This window comes from Anguilla rostrata, chromosome 12 (assembly GCF_018555375.3).
Source record: "Anguilla rostrata isolate EN2019 chromosome 12, ASM1855537v3, whole genome shotgun sequence".
Lineage (NCBI taxonomy): Eukaryota > Metazoa > Chordata > Actinopteri > Anguilliformes > Anguillidae > Anguilla > Anguilla rostrata.
In genome coordinates this window covers 38,144,716-38,159,637 of record NC_057944.1, presented here as the reverse complement: position 1 = coordinate 38,159,637, position 14,922 = coordinate 38,144,716, and the positions used below count along the sequence as shown (strand labels likewise).

The 14,922-nt window shown below is 41.6% G+C and overlaps 1 long non-coding RNA gene across 2 annotated transcripts in view; it reads left to right on the top strand.

Annotated features, from left to right (window-relative positions):
- The window catches only part of LOC135236547 (uncharacterized), a 37,494-nt gene extending 27,659 nt beyond the window's left edge, over positions 1-9,835 (top strand). For both annotated transcript variants that reach the window (XR_010324609.1, XR_010324608.1), the window contains exon 4: positions 4,785-9,835. This is a non-coding gene — a long non-coding RNA (uncharacterized LOC135236547). The remainder of the gene's footprint in view (positions 1-4,784) is intronic.
- Positions 9,836-14,922: the final 5,087 nt, after the last annotated feature.

Sequence of the window (14,922 nt, the reverse complement as noted above, 5' to 3'; positions counted from 1 at the left end):
GATAAATTCACATCATTTAGAAAGGCCTGTGGTCGGGAGGAATGTGTAGTTTCTCTCCGTTCAATTCCACAGATCAGCCATCGCTGATTTATACGGCTGGAGACACTTCACTGGGGCAAGTCCTTAAAAGACACAATCTACAGATCACTGGCAATAAGAAAGGCAACGCGTGAACGATGGATACAAAGCAGGTGCTTTCACTCAGGAGTTAATTAAGCAATTAGCATTCCAGCGCGCTCACAGCTGTGTATAAAAACGGGCTGATCCTGGCGCACGTTGTTTTAGCTTCTATGGCTGGAAGGGGGAGAGCTCTGTGACTTTGAAAGAGGTGTTGTGGTTTTTTTTTTTGGGGGGGAGGGAATGTTTGACAGGAGCTTCAGTGACTTAGGCTGCTGAACTGGCTGATGTTTCGTTAGGAACAAGTAGCTTTAAATTATGTTGGCGTTGAGGCCTGAAGGAAGCACGTCAGAAGGCCAGCCTCATAAGGTTGGCTGAGAACTCGCACTCCGCAGTGTAACGTTCATTCACTGTTTCAAGATGCAAGGCAAAAACTGATTAACTCTGAATCAGTTGATGGCAAATATCATGCTAGAACATGAGTGGGTGACTGTCAAAAACAATCCAAGAACTTTTTTTTTTTTTTTTTAGGGAGGGGTGATATTGGTGGGTTTTTCCATTTAATTCTGGCAATATTATTCTTGTTAAAATTGTAGACATGCCAGTCTGTAACTTTATGGGTAAACATTTTCAAAAGTGTTTGAAAAAAAGAAACCTTAATTGTTCCCTGTGCGCTTGCAAAACACTAATATCTGACTAGGTGGGTGGATTATTAGTTCTAGAACAATGACTGGATAACCAGACTCTTCATTTGAGAGTGGGGGAAACTAAAAAAAACTTATTGTACAATGATCAGAAAATGGTGGAAGTGCAGACTCCACTAACAATTTGTCATTTACCCTATTGAATATCAAACTAAGTAATACAAAGGAGAACACAACTACCCCCAATCCTTTAAGTTCCATACATTTACCTGGATTACCTTGTGATAGCATTGCATTTGCAGCCATTTGGTTTCTGTTTTCCCATCAGAGTTACTGGTGGGGTGAGCACGCGCACCTGGGTTGTGTTAATTAAACCAGCCCAGGTGCTTAAAGGTGTGTTCTTCTCCACAGGGCTGGGCCTGGGAGGATGTACCAAGAGTGATTATGTTTGTGGAAAAGACAAAGCAAAAGTAATGTGCCTGGGGGTTATTTCACAAAGCAGGATTACTGAGTTAGCTGGAGTAAAACCCAGAACAGCTCTTTACTTCAATCCCAGTTCCAGATTTGGGACAGTTCCAGGTTTTACTCCCTGTAATCCTGCTTCCTGAAACAGGGCCCTGGGCGACTGAGACGCTGGTCTGCTCAAAAGAAACAAAATGTCTTTGTTTTGTCTTTGTTTCACCTTACCATTTTTTTTTCCCCCTGGAAACACGTGTGGGGGGAATAATGAAGGTGTTTCGTTAATTGTTTTTGTGATTGTTTGTGGGGGCAGAACACACTCCCTCCATCTCTATGTGGTAATAAACTTCCTGCTGAGGACCAGGACTGCCCTGTCCCCCTCCTGCGAGTGTTCACATGGCATGTCCCGGTGAACACCTTCATGGTGAAAAGTCTTAAAAAATAAAAAATAAAAAATACCTATCTAGGTTTGGTTGGGGAGTGAAAGTTTTCTGCCCGGCTAGAATGTAGCCAGGCTATATCTGGCTAAAAGCTGAGCTGTAGCGAAGTTGCTGTTAGCCAAGTCCGTTTTTTGTCAAAAACATCTCGACCTGGATTTCCGCTCTACTCAAAAAGTCTCAATCCTGTCTTTAGCTCGCTAGCGTGACGGTAACCAGTAAAACGGTCGTTAGAAGAGGAGTCGCAGCGGCAGGAATCTAAAGCAGAAATCATAATCACGGGTGTGATGGCACTTGCTGTGGATTCACCCGTGTGAGGGTACTCATCCAAGCCTTAAAGGCATTGCATCTGTATGAAGGATGGATTTTCCATAGTTTTCAGCTATGAAATCCCCAATTAATATGTACTCACACACACACAAAAGCTCCCAGACAGCATACACATATTAATTGAGGAATGTCATTTCTAGTTTATGCAGTGTTTGAGGAATAAACGTTATACTAATTTGTTTCCTCCTTTTGTCTTCTGTGTATTGCGTGAATAATACTTAGACAATTCTATTGACACAATAATAAATGGGACGGGGGGGGGGACGGGGGGGACGGGGAGGAATATGTCACAATCGGTTGTGTATAGCTGTTCCAAACGTTGACAGCAGAATTTATCATTTAAACATCCTGTGCGACGATTCAGAACTGAAGCACGGCATTCGTATTCAAGCCGCCTAGTGACGATTCTGAATTCTCCTTGAGGTTTCACGATGAGTGATTTCTCTTCTGGTCGTGGGTTTGCACACGGCTGCACTGTGGCTTGTGAAGAAGGTCGGGCTTTATCGTTTGCACCATGGGTGAGACATCCTTTGTCATAAACATGCAGTGACTGAATATCTGCACGGGGACACGCAGTACTGCGTCCGCTGAAAGGTTACGTAGCTTCACTGAATTACTGCTCTTGTTGGCAACGACACACGCTAATGTGTTTTGCAGATTCTGTTTCAGCTCACATGTGCTCACTCTGTTGCATCCGACAGCCTGAACCCTGTTGTCGTCGTTGTCAACGCTTACAGAAAAAAGGAAATCACGTGAAATTTGCCTTTTCACATGTGAAAAGAAAATGGGTATCATGAAGTCATGTGCAATGTGCATCTTCACTTGTGAATTACATAATTATGGCCACATATGATTGGATTTTTCATGTCAAAACAAAACATGCGACTTGAAATAAATAGCCTTACCTTTCTGTTTTAAGTGGGATTATTTTTATGGTTCACATGTGTTCTCTTTACATGTTGGGTGTTGACATCTGATTAAAGGGAGCGTAAACAAACAAGTAAATTACATTGAAACCAACACTCCATTGCATTGAATGTCATTTGGATTTATTTCTATGAATCCAGTTTTCCAGTTATTGTTTTGTGTATTGACTACAGTGCTATTCATGGTTTCGGTGGATATTACCGGGATGATAAAAGGTCGTTTTGAAGGGCATTTGTTTTCCACAGTGTGATGTCAGTGTGTAGTAATGAGAAGTTAAGAGGTCTTTCAGGGTAAAGATCGCACATTATGAGCCAAATAACTTTAGCTACGGTCAAGGGGCATAGGACTCAATATAATGGTGTCATACACTCCAAATTGTAACATTGATATTTGTAATATCAGCTGCCTGTTTTGAAAATACATATCTGGGTTCAAAAAATTGCTTTATTGTGATGGTGTTGTAGATTTTCAGTGAATGTTTTTCTGAAACTGCGATTTCATGTCATTTCCTTTTGGGATTTGATTGAATCCATCCTTTATTCAATACCAGAACATTAGTTTCTCTTGTCCTTCTGCTCAAATGAGATCCTTTTCGCTAAAAATGCAAAATGCTAAAAATCAATGTCAAAGTCAAAGATGCTATTTGCAGTTATTGCCTCTACGGCACTCCAAGTCCGTAAATACATTTATTACAAGCGCATTGGGAAAATACATGAATTCAAATTATTTATTCTGACTCGAAATTATTTTCCTTTACATTATTTACCATCGTATGAATCTTTCTGGGCTTTGATTGTTTTTTCACGGCTGTATATTTCATTATTGAGTGTATTCTGGCATCAGGCTCAGCTCCTGCTAAGCAAAGTGGGAAGTCTAAGAATTAAACAAAGTAAACTTTAGCAACGTTTTTGCATATGTTTTTTTCCTTGCTTTGGTTCGCTGTAGATGTTTTTTAGGAGTATTATGTATTTGTGTAAAAATGACGAATGTTACGTATGTGACACAAGGCCATGTGTGCGGTTCACATCACCTGTGTAATCTCCTGTAATCTTATGTATTCTAATATGAATTCTACAATGTCTCAGCTGGAAAGATTATCATCTTGATGATTTTAGATATATTACACTGGTTTCATCTGAATCAATGAAAATTGTCGCTGATAAATACAGTAAGCAGCTGATGTGAAATTATGATTTTTTTAAAAACAAAGTGTCCGTATGATAAAGATAGATGCATGAGAACAAAATTATTATTTAAAAAAAAATTCATTAAATATTTTATCTCAGCACTAGTTAAAATGCCCCTGGCAAATGAATTGTGTTATAACCCAATCGACATCCATTTTGAGTGGAATAGGATCATTAAGTCATTAAGTAGCATGGAAACTAATCTAAAAGATAAACACTCACTTAGTGCATGTAGGAAACCCCTTAAATGTAGACTTGTGTACATACTATGTATTTAGTATAACCTTAAATCTACCAAATCTAAATTAAAAAAGAATAAACTATTTTCAGCAACATTCACAACATTCAAGTCTTATTTTGTATAATTGTATGCTCCAGTTAGTTCAGGTGCCTGCAGGAATATTTTAAAATTTGACCATCATTTAAAAAGTTTTTCAGACGTATTTGGCCCAGGTCTTAAGCCACAGACAGTTAATATTTCCACATCTCAAACAGCCTTACTATCGTTAATCAGAGATCATTTTAAACATTTTGGATTTCCTGCAGTGGTACACCCCTTGCTCTTGGTGCTCTCTGTGACCCACCTACCCCTGAACCCTGACCCCTGACCCCTGACCCCAGACGTGTCATAGCCTTTGCTGTGTTGTCTCTGCTTTCTCCCGCTAACTGTCGTGTTTCCGCAGAACTCTGGGAAGCGTCGCGAAGAGCTCTCAAGCGCCGCCGGCCGTGTGAACCACCGCCCCGCCCCGCCCCGCCCCGCCCCGCCCGCGGCGAGGGCCGCTTTCTGGAGCCGCCACCCCCCCTCTGGCCCCCCCGCCACGCCACTCCAATATTTACCCCGGCACGCCCTACACGGAGCACCCCTGCGACGGCTACCGCCCTCTCCCTGCCCCCAGTACACGTTCCCTAAAAAAACAGTGCGTCTCATACCCTCAAACACGCTCCCTTCATGGAGGTGTACAGTTAGATGAAATGAGATTTATGGAGATCCCTCTAGCCCTCCTCCCTCTCTCTCTCTCTTTCTCTCTCTCTGTCACTCTCGCTCTCTATCTCTCTCTCTCTCTCGCTCCCCCTCCTTCTCTCTCTTTCTCTCTCTCTCCCCCCTCCTTCTCTCTCTCTCTTTCTCTTTCTCTCTACCTCTCCCCCTCCCTCTCTCTCCCTCTCCCTCCCCCTCCCTCTCTCTCTATTTCTCTCTCTCTCTCCACTCTTTACCCCCCCCACCCCTGCCCTTCACCGTGTCGTGTTGATGGTGGACCTTGGTTGGTGGAAGTGTCAGTAGTTCTGTACTGTCTGTGGGCCCTCTGTGGATAATAACGCACTGCACGTGTTTGTGATTATTAGCGCCCCCTAGAGGCACAGATTCCCCCCCGGCACCGTCGTCCCAACCTCCACTTACCGTACTTGATCCAACTTCACCTTCACCTGTAACAACTGAACGTTTGCCTTGTCTTTGTATTTTTTTTCTCTTCTTCTTTTTCTGCTTTATTTTGTATTCTCACGATTGTTGTATTTTTTATTTTTTTTTGCCAAGTGTTTTGTACGACCACACCCTGAGTGTTCACAACGTAGCTCCAAAACCTTCCGCAGTGCTTGTGTTCTCTTTTTTACCACCGATTTGTGTTTTGTATGTTTGTTTGTTTGTTCTTCTTGTCTTTTCTGTTGTTATACCTGTAGAGTATTTTTTTTCTCCACTTGCTCATTCGCTCGTGAGCATATGCGTGATTGAAAGTGTGCTTGTGTAATTACGTGTGACATCCTTTTTTATTTATTCATTTTTGTTGTTGTTGTAGATGTTGTTGGTAGTTTGATTGAAAAAAAAAGGAGCAGTTCCTACGACAGTATCTCCAGTCTTAAATCAAAAGGGCCGTTGTGGGCACAGGCTTTAGTTACAGTCCAGCGCTAAGTGGCCAGCTTGAGCTAATCACTTACACATGGTCTTCAGTCAACTTGACGAGTACAATCAGGTCATCAGAAGCACCAGCACTTCTGGGATAAGACCGGGGAGCCCCTGCCGTGCGATACTGACTCCATGCCAGAACTGGGAGCGCTTGGCAGAGTCCCCATCTCCACCGGCTTCTCTGAATCAAAACATTAAACCTGTAATACAGTAAGAACATTCTCAATCATTGCAAGAAAATGCTGTTTTCTGAATAGCTGTTAAATTAAAAAAAAAAAAAACATGAAACAAAATCATAAAACGAACACCAAAAGGGCTCCAGTTCCAACAGGTACATTAGTTTTCCAGTACTTGATATCATGCTTGGATATTTGTGTAGTTAAAAAAAAAACAATTTATTGTTGGATGGAATCTGTGATTCTTGTTGGATTGGTAAAGTGATATGACAGCTGGCACAGTTCTTTCTTGGCTCCAGGTCATTGGCTGGGCTTCCTGGAGTCTCCTCCAATCAGAAACTGCTTTAGTTTCCTATTAATTTCCCTGATAAAAGGCAAATTCGCCTTAGGTTAGTCTCTCTGAGCCTGACATGGTAGATGTATTTTGTATTTTCTCTAGTGGTGGAGTATTCTATGTTTTTGCAAGCACCCGTGTCACATATTAAAGCGTAGGTGTCTTTGAATGCAGTGTCCAGTTTCAGGGTTTCCAAAGTGGTATCACTCCACTCAGTGACCAGCACAATCATATCCATGCTAAATTTATGCCCATCACCACCATCAGTGTTCAGGAAGCTCATTAGTCAGGAAAGTTCAGTTCTGTTTTCTTTTAACTGCCAGGCTGGTGTGGAAAAAAAAACATTTCATTTCATTCATAATTTCAGCTGAGCATATTTTTTTAGGGACATTCAGTAGAGGTCTTGAGTTCAACTTGAACGGAGAACCAGTTGATGGGGTCACTGCCAATTATGAAACAAGTAAAAATAAAAAAAGAAATTTGCAAATTATGCGTCAAAAGGAAGATTAACATTGTTGTTGCCATGTGGCGATGAATATGTACAGGTATGTACTGAAAATGGAAGTATTTGTGTTTGTGATTAATGTGAAAGACTCATTGTTTGAAATATGATGAACTATGATGAAGGTTGAAAATTTAAGTCTTACAAATTTGAACCTAGAATAGGAAAATAATTGTGAGGAATTATTATTATTTTTATTTTATTGTGCTCACGTTGTTGTCTTGCACTGGTTTGTGTGTTCTAGCATTTCAGTAGGTGTGCCCGGTTGTTTCTGGTTCACAATCCTGAAGAAAAGAAAGTATATTCTGTCTATTACAGTACCTGCTTGAATAAATCACCCGGACACAACTGTGTCACTCGTTTACAATTCATCTTTATTTTAAAATTATTATTATTATTATTATTATTATTATTATTACTACTACTATTTTTATGCTGTAAAACTACTTTGCTTCCCACTGCGATAAGATATTCAGTGTTATGTTTAGTTTCCAAACATGACAGTATTTTTAAAAATCAATTCCATTATTCTGAATGTTGTTTTTACTTGTGATTTCCCATTTTCTGCCATGTGTGTATACTTGCCATTTTACACTTTTTATTTGATATGTGTGTGACCATAGCATTTGTCATATGTGTGCTTTCAAACACATACAGTGTATACATAGTGTATGTATCTGTGATTTTAAGGGGTCATTTGCAGAGGGGAATATCCTTTACTCGTTGTGGAAATGCAAAGTTCTGAGTATGCCCATTTGTTGGTCACTTACGTTTCTGCAGATGAAAGGATTAAGAACACCGTCTTTCGTACGTGAGTTAGTGTGAGCCACACATGTACACATCCATGCTAGTGCACACTGTCTAGTTTAGTAGTACAGGTTGCTGTACCTTTCTTGTAGCTTTCACAATAACAAACTATGAAACACGAAACTGTGAAACAAGAAACAAAACTGTGTTCCATTACGTCCGGTAAAATGACCATGTAACACAATCAAGATATTATATTTATGAATAAACATCTACCTCTTAAAGGATTTTTTTATTTTTTATTCACTGTCTTCAAGATTTATAGTCCCTCCTTTGCTCTTTTATGGCAGATAAGGTACATTTCCGTTCTTTTTTGGGAAAAGGAATTTTTTTAATTTCTTTTTTAAAGAAAAAAAGAAACCAGATCTCCCAGTAGCGTGGGTGTACTGTACCACGGAAACAAGACAATCAGGCAAGTTTTGCTCCTCTGCGTCAAATCTGCAAAACTCTGCCAAACCACAACATATAAATCATGCCAGTTGTGAAGTCTGATAAAGGGAGAAAGTGATTTGTACAATGTAAAAAAAAAAAAGTAGATATTTATGTATTGTTTCCCTTTCACAGCACACCTGCTTCCTTCTCACCTGTACCCCAACCCCCCACCCCACCCCACCCCAACCCTCCCATTTGTCTTGATCAAGTTTAAACGTATCCATCACTGTACATCCCCTGGGCCCATGCTCTGAATTTATAAGACAGCCCAATCAGTGACCCCCCCCCCCCAGTGACACTGTAAATAATGTGGATGTAATGAAGACTCATTAAAATGTTCTCAATAAGGCTACGCTGCTGAGACACCAAGGTCTCTGCGCAATATGACTGCAATGCCCTGCCTAGACAATGAGCTGAATTTCTGTATGCCGCAGTTACCATTTTACAACATATGTAAGTATGTGTCTAACACACACATGCACACACACGCACACACACACACACACAATTGATTAGGTTAGCACAGGGGTAGGCAACCCTGCTCCTGGGGGGCCAGAGAGGTTCCTGGTTTTTCCTCTATCCAAACCCATAGCCTCATAATTGTATTGATTATCAGGTATAATTAATACAGGGGACCATGTGCTGGAGGTTCTCAGCATGTCCCCACTCGCATGGTGAATATTCAGACTCTGACTCTTAATAATCCATCAAGCTCATGAGGTCAAGCTCAGATGAAAAAAAGATAAATAAACGTCACTGGCACTCCAGGACCAGCGTTTTAACTGCGGCCAGAAAAGCATTTTTGCTGTGTGAGAGCAGGAGTCATACACCTTATGCTAGTGTCTATCTTCGCACAGGCAAGATCTCCCTGTAAACCATCGGCACAAAATATTAAAAATAGCATGATAACATTTTAAATGGAAATGTACTTTTCGATTAAATGCAATGTGAACAAGTGGTTCCTATGCAGCACTTCCTTATTTATTGTACAAAACGTTCCCTTAAATTCAGTGATTAACAAACTCATTGACTGTGCATGAAAAAAATAAATTGGATCATCATCAGAATTCTTATGACCTGGAACCTGTTATTGTTTTGCTTCATTGTGGTTTTTCTGTTGTTTTTTTTTTCTTTTTTCCTATTTGTGAAAATAATTGCATTATTGTTGCAACACAATCTGAGCATGATTCAGCTAATCTCAAAATGAACCCAACTAATTCCTCTATAAAGCCATTGCGTTGACCAGGAAGCATAGCTGCTTCATTGTGACACAACTGGATTATGGCAAATTAGAGTTTGTGTGTCTGTGCGCAAGTGCGTGCGTGTGTGTGCATGCATATTTGTGCGAGTGTGTGTGTGTGCTTACATGCACTTGTTTGTATGTGCACGTGCACTGTATATGTATGTATGTGTGTGCATGTTTGATTTACTTATTTACACACTGTTTTTAGTCTTGGAAATTCACTTCTGTTATGTACTCTAGTGGTTTTGATTTACACTTGATCATTACTGAGCCATCCAGAGAGCAGAATAACTGTGGAAGAAAATGTCTGTATCCCTGATGTTATTAAATAATCCAACTTCCATCTGTCATTTGTTTCTCTTTCTTTTTTACCAAAAAAAAAAACATTTTCCACATTTCTATTTTTTCTAGCAAAACTAAGTTAATGTTTTAACATGTTCATGGCAATGATCAGGGAGGGGTGGTCACTTGGAAACAAGGTCGCATATGGGGGGGGGGGCCAAATGGGCCCAGGATATGGGTGTAATTATTTTTAATTGTTTACAAAGTATATTGGGTCCTCCAAATATATTTTGTCCTGGCCCTGAGAATTTATAGCTGTGGCCCTGCAGTAATAATGCATCCATCCATTATCTATACCCACTTATCCTGGACAGGGTTCATCCATTATCTATACCCGCTTATCCTGAGCAGGGTCCATCCATTATCTATACCCGCTTATCCTGGGCAGGGTTCATCCATTATCTATACCCGCTTATCCTGAGCAGGGTCCATCCAGTATCTATACCCGCTTATCCTGGGCAGGGTCCATCCATTATCTATACCCGCTTATCCTGGGCAGGGTCCATCCATTATCTATACCTGCTTATCCTGGGCATGGACCATCCATTATCTATACCCGCTTATCCTGGGCAGGGTCCATCCATTATCTATACCCGCTTATCCTGGGCAGGGTCCATCCATTGTCTATACCCGCTTATCCTCAGCAGGGTCCATCCATTGTCTATACCCGCTTATCCTGGGCAGGGTCACGTGGGGTGCTGGAGCATATCCCAGCACGCATTGGGCGAGAGGCAGGAATACACCCTAGACAGGCCGCCAATCTATGGCAGGGCATGCTCTGAATCCATTAAGACTAAAATAAAGTATAAAAAGTCTAAAATAAATAAAATTACATGTACAATTATATCCAAATGGTATTTGGGATTTGGCAATTAAATAAAATTATATTATTATTCATTGTGCAAAATTCTCATCCAGGACGGTCTAGCCCCTTTTACGAATTTATCGCAATCGTTTGCAAATTCTTTATTACTATGAATTTAGAGTTTAAAAAGGAGAGTGTGTGTTAGCATTAAACTGAATTGAAAACTCTGTCTCCTCTGGCTGAACAGTCTTTGTGTTACTGAGTAAAAGACAATCTAATGATTTGTATAATTGATCTGATAGGGGGAGAAAATAATTCCATTCCAGAATAATCTTCAGATAATTCTCAGGAGAATCGCACTACACCGAATAACTGCACGTGATAATTCACACACACAAAAAAAAAGTTAAAGGGTTTTAATGAACCTCAGATTGCAAGAATGGAAAAGCAGCATCGATGTTGCAATCATTTTTACGAGAAGGCTTTATCTGACATTTTGAAATCGTGAAATATCGATCCGTTTGCCTGAGCCCGTGCGCTCTTCTCAGGAGAAACACGGCTGTCTCACAGATTTAGATACTCTGCAGCCCCCCGTTTTAACGACTGATTACACGTCTGTGTTAAAAAGGTCTGGCCCATTAGTTCCAGGTAGTGGACGCCGGAGGGAAAATGGACGCCCTGTGTCGGCAGAAGAACAGGACGTTCCGGAAAGGCTAGAGTGAGCTCAGGTCTGGTGACTGAGAGGGTCGTAATCTGTGGAGAGCGTCAGTGCCGGTTTCTTTCAGACCGCGGGGAGACGGTCGAGGTTCTGCGGATGTGAGGCCCTGCTCACCTTTAACGGAACCCATCTCTGCTGGAACAAGATACAGCAAGCTGGAGTGAAGACGATAGAAAGAGAGAGAGTGAGATGGGGGTAGAGTGACAGGGGAGTGAGAGAAAGGTTTGCCCGATGCCACACATAAAGGGAAGATTATGAAAACCATATCTCTCTCTGCTCCTTTTATCTCTCCACCACACACACACCTTACCTCACTACTCATCACACACTCATACACATACACACACTCGCTCACTCTCTCTCTCTCACCACACAACACATCAACACGACACACACACTACACATACACACACACACACCACGCTCATCCTCTCTCCACACACACATCACACACACACACACACACCCACATACAGCCACTCCGACCACACACTCTACTCACTCACTCCACACACTTCTCCATCACACACGCTCATTCTCACACACACACACACGCACACACGCACACACACACACACACGCACACACACACACACACACACACACACACACACACACACACAGCTCCCATGCTGTTCAGGCTCCTGACCACCCTTCTGAGGCCTGGCTGACTTCCACAGTTTACGTTCTCATCCAGGGACAGAACTTGCATCTGCTTTTAGCTCCAGGCACCCAGGCTGACTTACACGGCTCACATACAGCTTTACATTCTGTTCGTTTCTGCAGCTGGCTATTTGCCGGAGCAATTCTGGTCAAGTGCCTTTGCGCAAGGGGAACAGCAGCTAGGAATCAAACCTGCAACCCCTGAATTACAATCCCAGGTCCCCGGCCATTATAACCGTGCCGCTACCCCGCTATTATCTCCCCACACAGCGCGCACTCATCACCAGATGCTGCGGGTACTGCTTCAGACTCCAGGCACATACATTACATCCACATGGCAGCAGTACTCTGCAGGTACTGCTTCAGACTCCAGGCACATACATAACATCCACATGGCAACAGTACTCTGCAGAAAAAACTTCCCAAAAGAACAGGCTTCTATGGGCATAAACATCCTCTAACATCCATCCATCCATCCATCCATCCACCCAACCATTCATCCATCTATCCATCATCCATGCATACATCCATCCATACATGCATACATCCATCCCTACATGCATACATTCATCCATCCACCCAACCATTCATCCATCTATCCATCCATCCATGCATACATCCATCCCTACATGCATACATCCATCCATCCATGCATACATCCATCCCTACATGCATACATCCATCCCTACATGCATACATCCATCCATCCATGCATACATCCATCCCTACATGCATACATCCATCCCTACATGCATACATCCATCCATACATGCATACATCCATCCATACATGCATACATCCATCGCTACATGCATACATCCATTCCTACATGCATACATCCATCGCTACATGCATACATCCATCCCTACATGGTCTCACCTGTTTATTCCTGGTCCAGTTCATGGGTAGCATTTTGTTACCCAGCCCAGTGGTTGTCCTGTGGTTATTATTATTATTATTATTATTATTATTATTATACAGTAATGAATATTCAACCAGTCAACAAAAAAATAACGTGTGTTTTCTTTCACTTGTTGAAGCTTATGAACGATTTGAGAGCACATTCGTTTAGCACGTTCGGTATGATGTTCTGAAATCCGTTTTTATTTTAGAGAGAAACACCGGAGACTGCCACACATGTATGACGGGAGGGAATGGCGGAGTCTGCGCGTATTAGAGGGATATAGTGTGGATTTAACAGTTCATGGGGCATTAATTTCAGCTCTAAATTAATGCCAAGGCGATTTCCTTTTCGGTCGTTGACGGTCCAGCGATCTGGCCATCACGTTGTTTTTCTCTCCATCGGGTCCCAAAGTTACTGGAGTGTGTAAAAGATGTTTCCTCGCTGATTGGTAATTTGACAGCGCTGATGAGTCCTCTCCAGTTCAGGAAATGCTGTTTTTTTTAATGCACGGCTGGCTCGCGGCCGCTAACAGCCGCCGGACACTAGCACTAACGGCGGTAATGTCCATCCCGCACTCATAAACATACGCATACAGATGACCCGACAGGAAACGGCTTTGACTTGATTCTCTTTTTTTTTTCTTCTTCTTACGTCTGTATCACCTGTATATGGATCTGACATGTGATTTAAGAAGTGCACATCATTTATCCTTCACCCCCCTCCCCCCCGCATAAGAATATAAATGGCATCTTACAAAGTTTACATAGTTGTTGTTTTTGTTTTTTTTTGTTTGTTTTTTGCGGGGGGGGGGCATAAATTACCACTTGCAGTCGATGGATGCGAAGGTAACTGGGACTGGTAACTGTTTTGTTATGGGGGGTGAGTGTGGAATGATTCAGATGCACAGCACAACTTCACCGTAAACAACTTTGATGGGGTTCATCCACTAAAAATAGAAAAAAATCAGTAAAGCAAACATTTCTTTTTTTGCAGAAGGTATTTAGTGACGAATGCAAGGGTGGCACTAAAGGAACTTGCAGGAGCTTTGGCTAAAAGCGGAGTTTAGCTATTCCCTTAAACTGAATACATTAAGTACACTGTTTGCGAAGTTCAATTTAAGTTTGAAGTCTGCCTCAAACCAGTGTTATTACAGTTATCATGGTAGTTTATATATTTTTTAAAAAGTTCTGTCGTTTCCGTAGGGAAGTACCACTTATAAGGAGCAAATAAAGACTCCCTGAGAGGTGCTAATAGATTGTGTGAAATGCTTGCTTTAACATTCAGGCTGATTAGTGGTGGGCTTAAACAAGTTCCAGTCTGCTGGTGAGATCAGTGCTGAACTTAAAATTGAACTATCTAAGACTTCATTTCATTTTCATTTATTTTATTTATTCCTTCCACAAGTATTAAATTAATCACTATAGTGTTTAATTTAAAACTTGACGCAACTTAAATTCAATTAAGAGTGCAAAGTATGTATATACATATATATATATATGTATATATATATATATATGGTTGCTAATTTCCTAATTATGCAGTGAGATCTGTTGTGAATGCACCATACTTTGGTGAAATGTATACATACAGAGAGGGGGGGGGGGTGGCAGAATTGTACAGACGGATTTGAATAAGGGAGAGACGTCTGGGATGTGATTTGTTGTTGCATCCCATAATTGGCTGGGATTAACCTGTTAAAAGATGGCGTGCTTGCGTGCTTCTGCGTGTCGAGCGGACTGCGGTGTCTGCGTGTGCTTCAGGAGACCGCGGCACGCGAGACAGAGACGCACTCTGGCAAAGAGACGTGAGATCGGACCGAGAGCGTTTATCGATTTCTAGCTTGTCGAGTCAAGGTCTTTACGTTTCTTATTTGTGAAACGGTTCACTTAACTGTCAGTGCCTTCAGAAGCTGTTATATGGGTCGTTTTGACATTTTATGATCGTTAGCACTGGACAGGCCCAGCAGCCAAAGGAACGGCAGCAGCAGCAGTAGCAGCA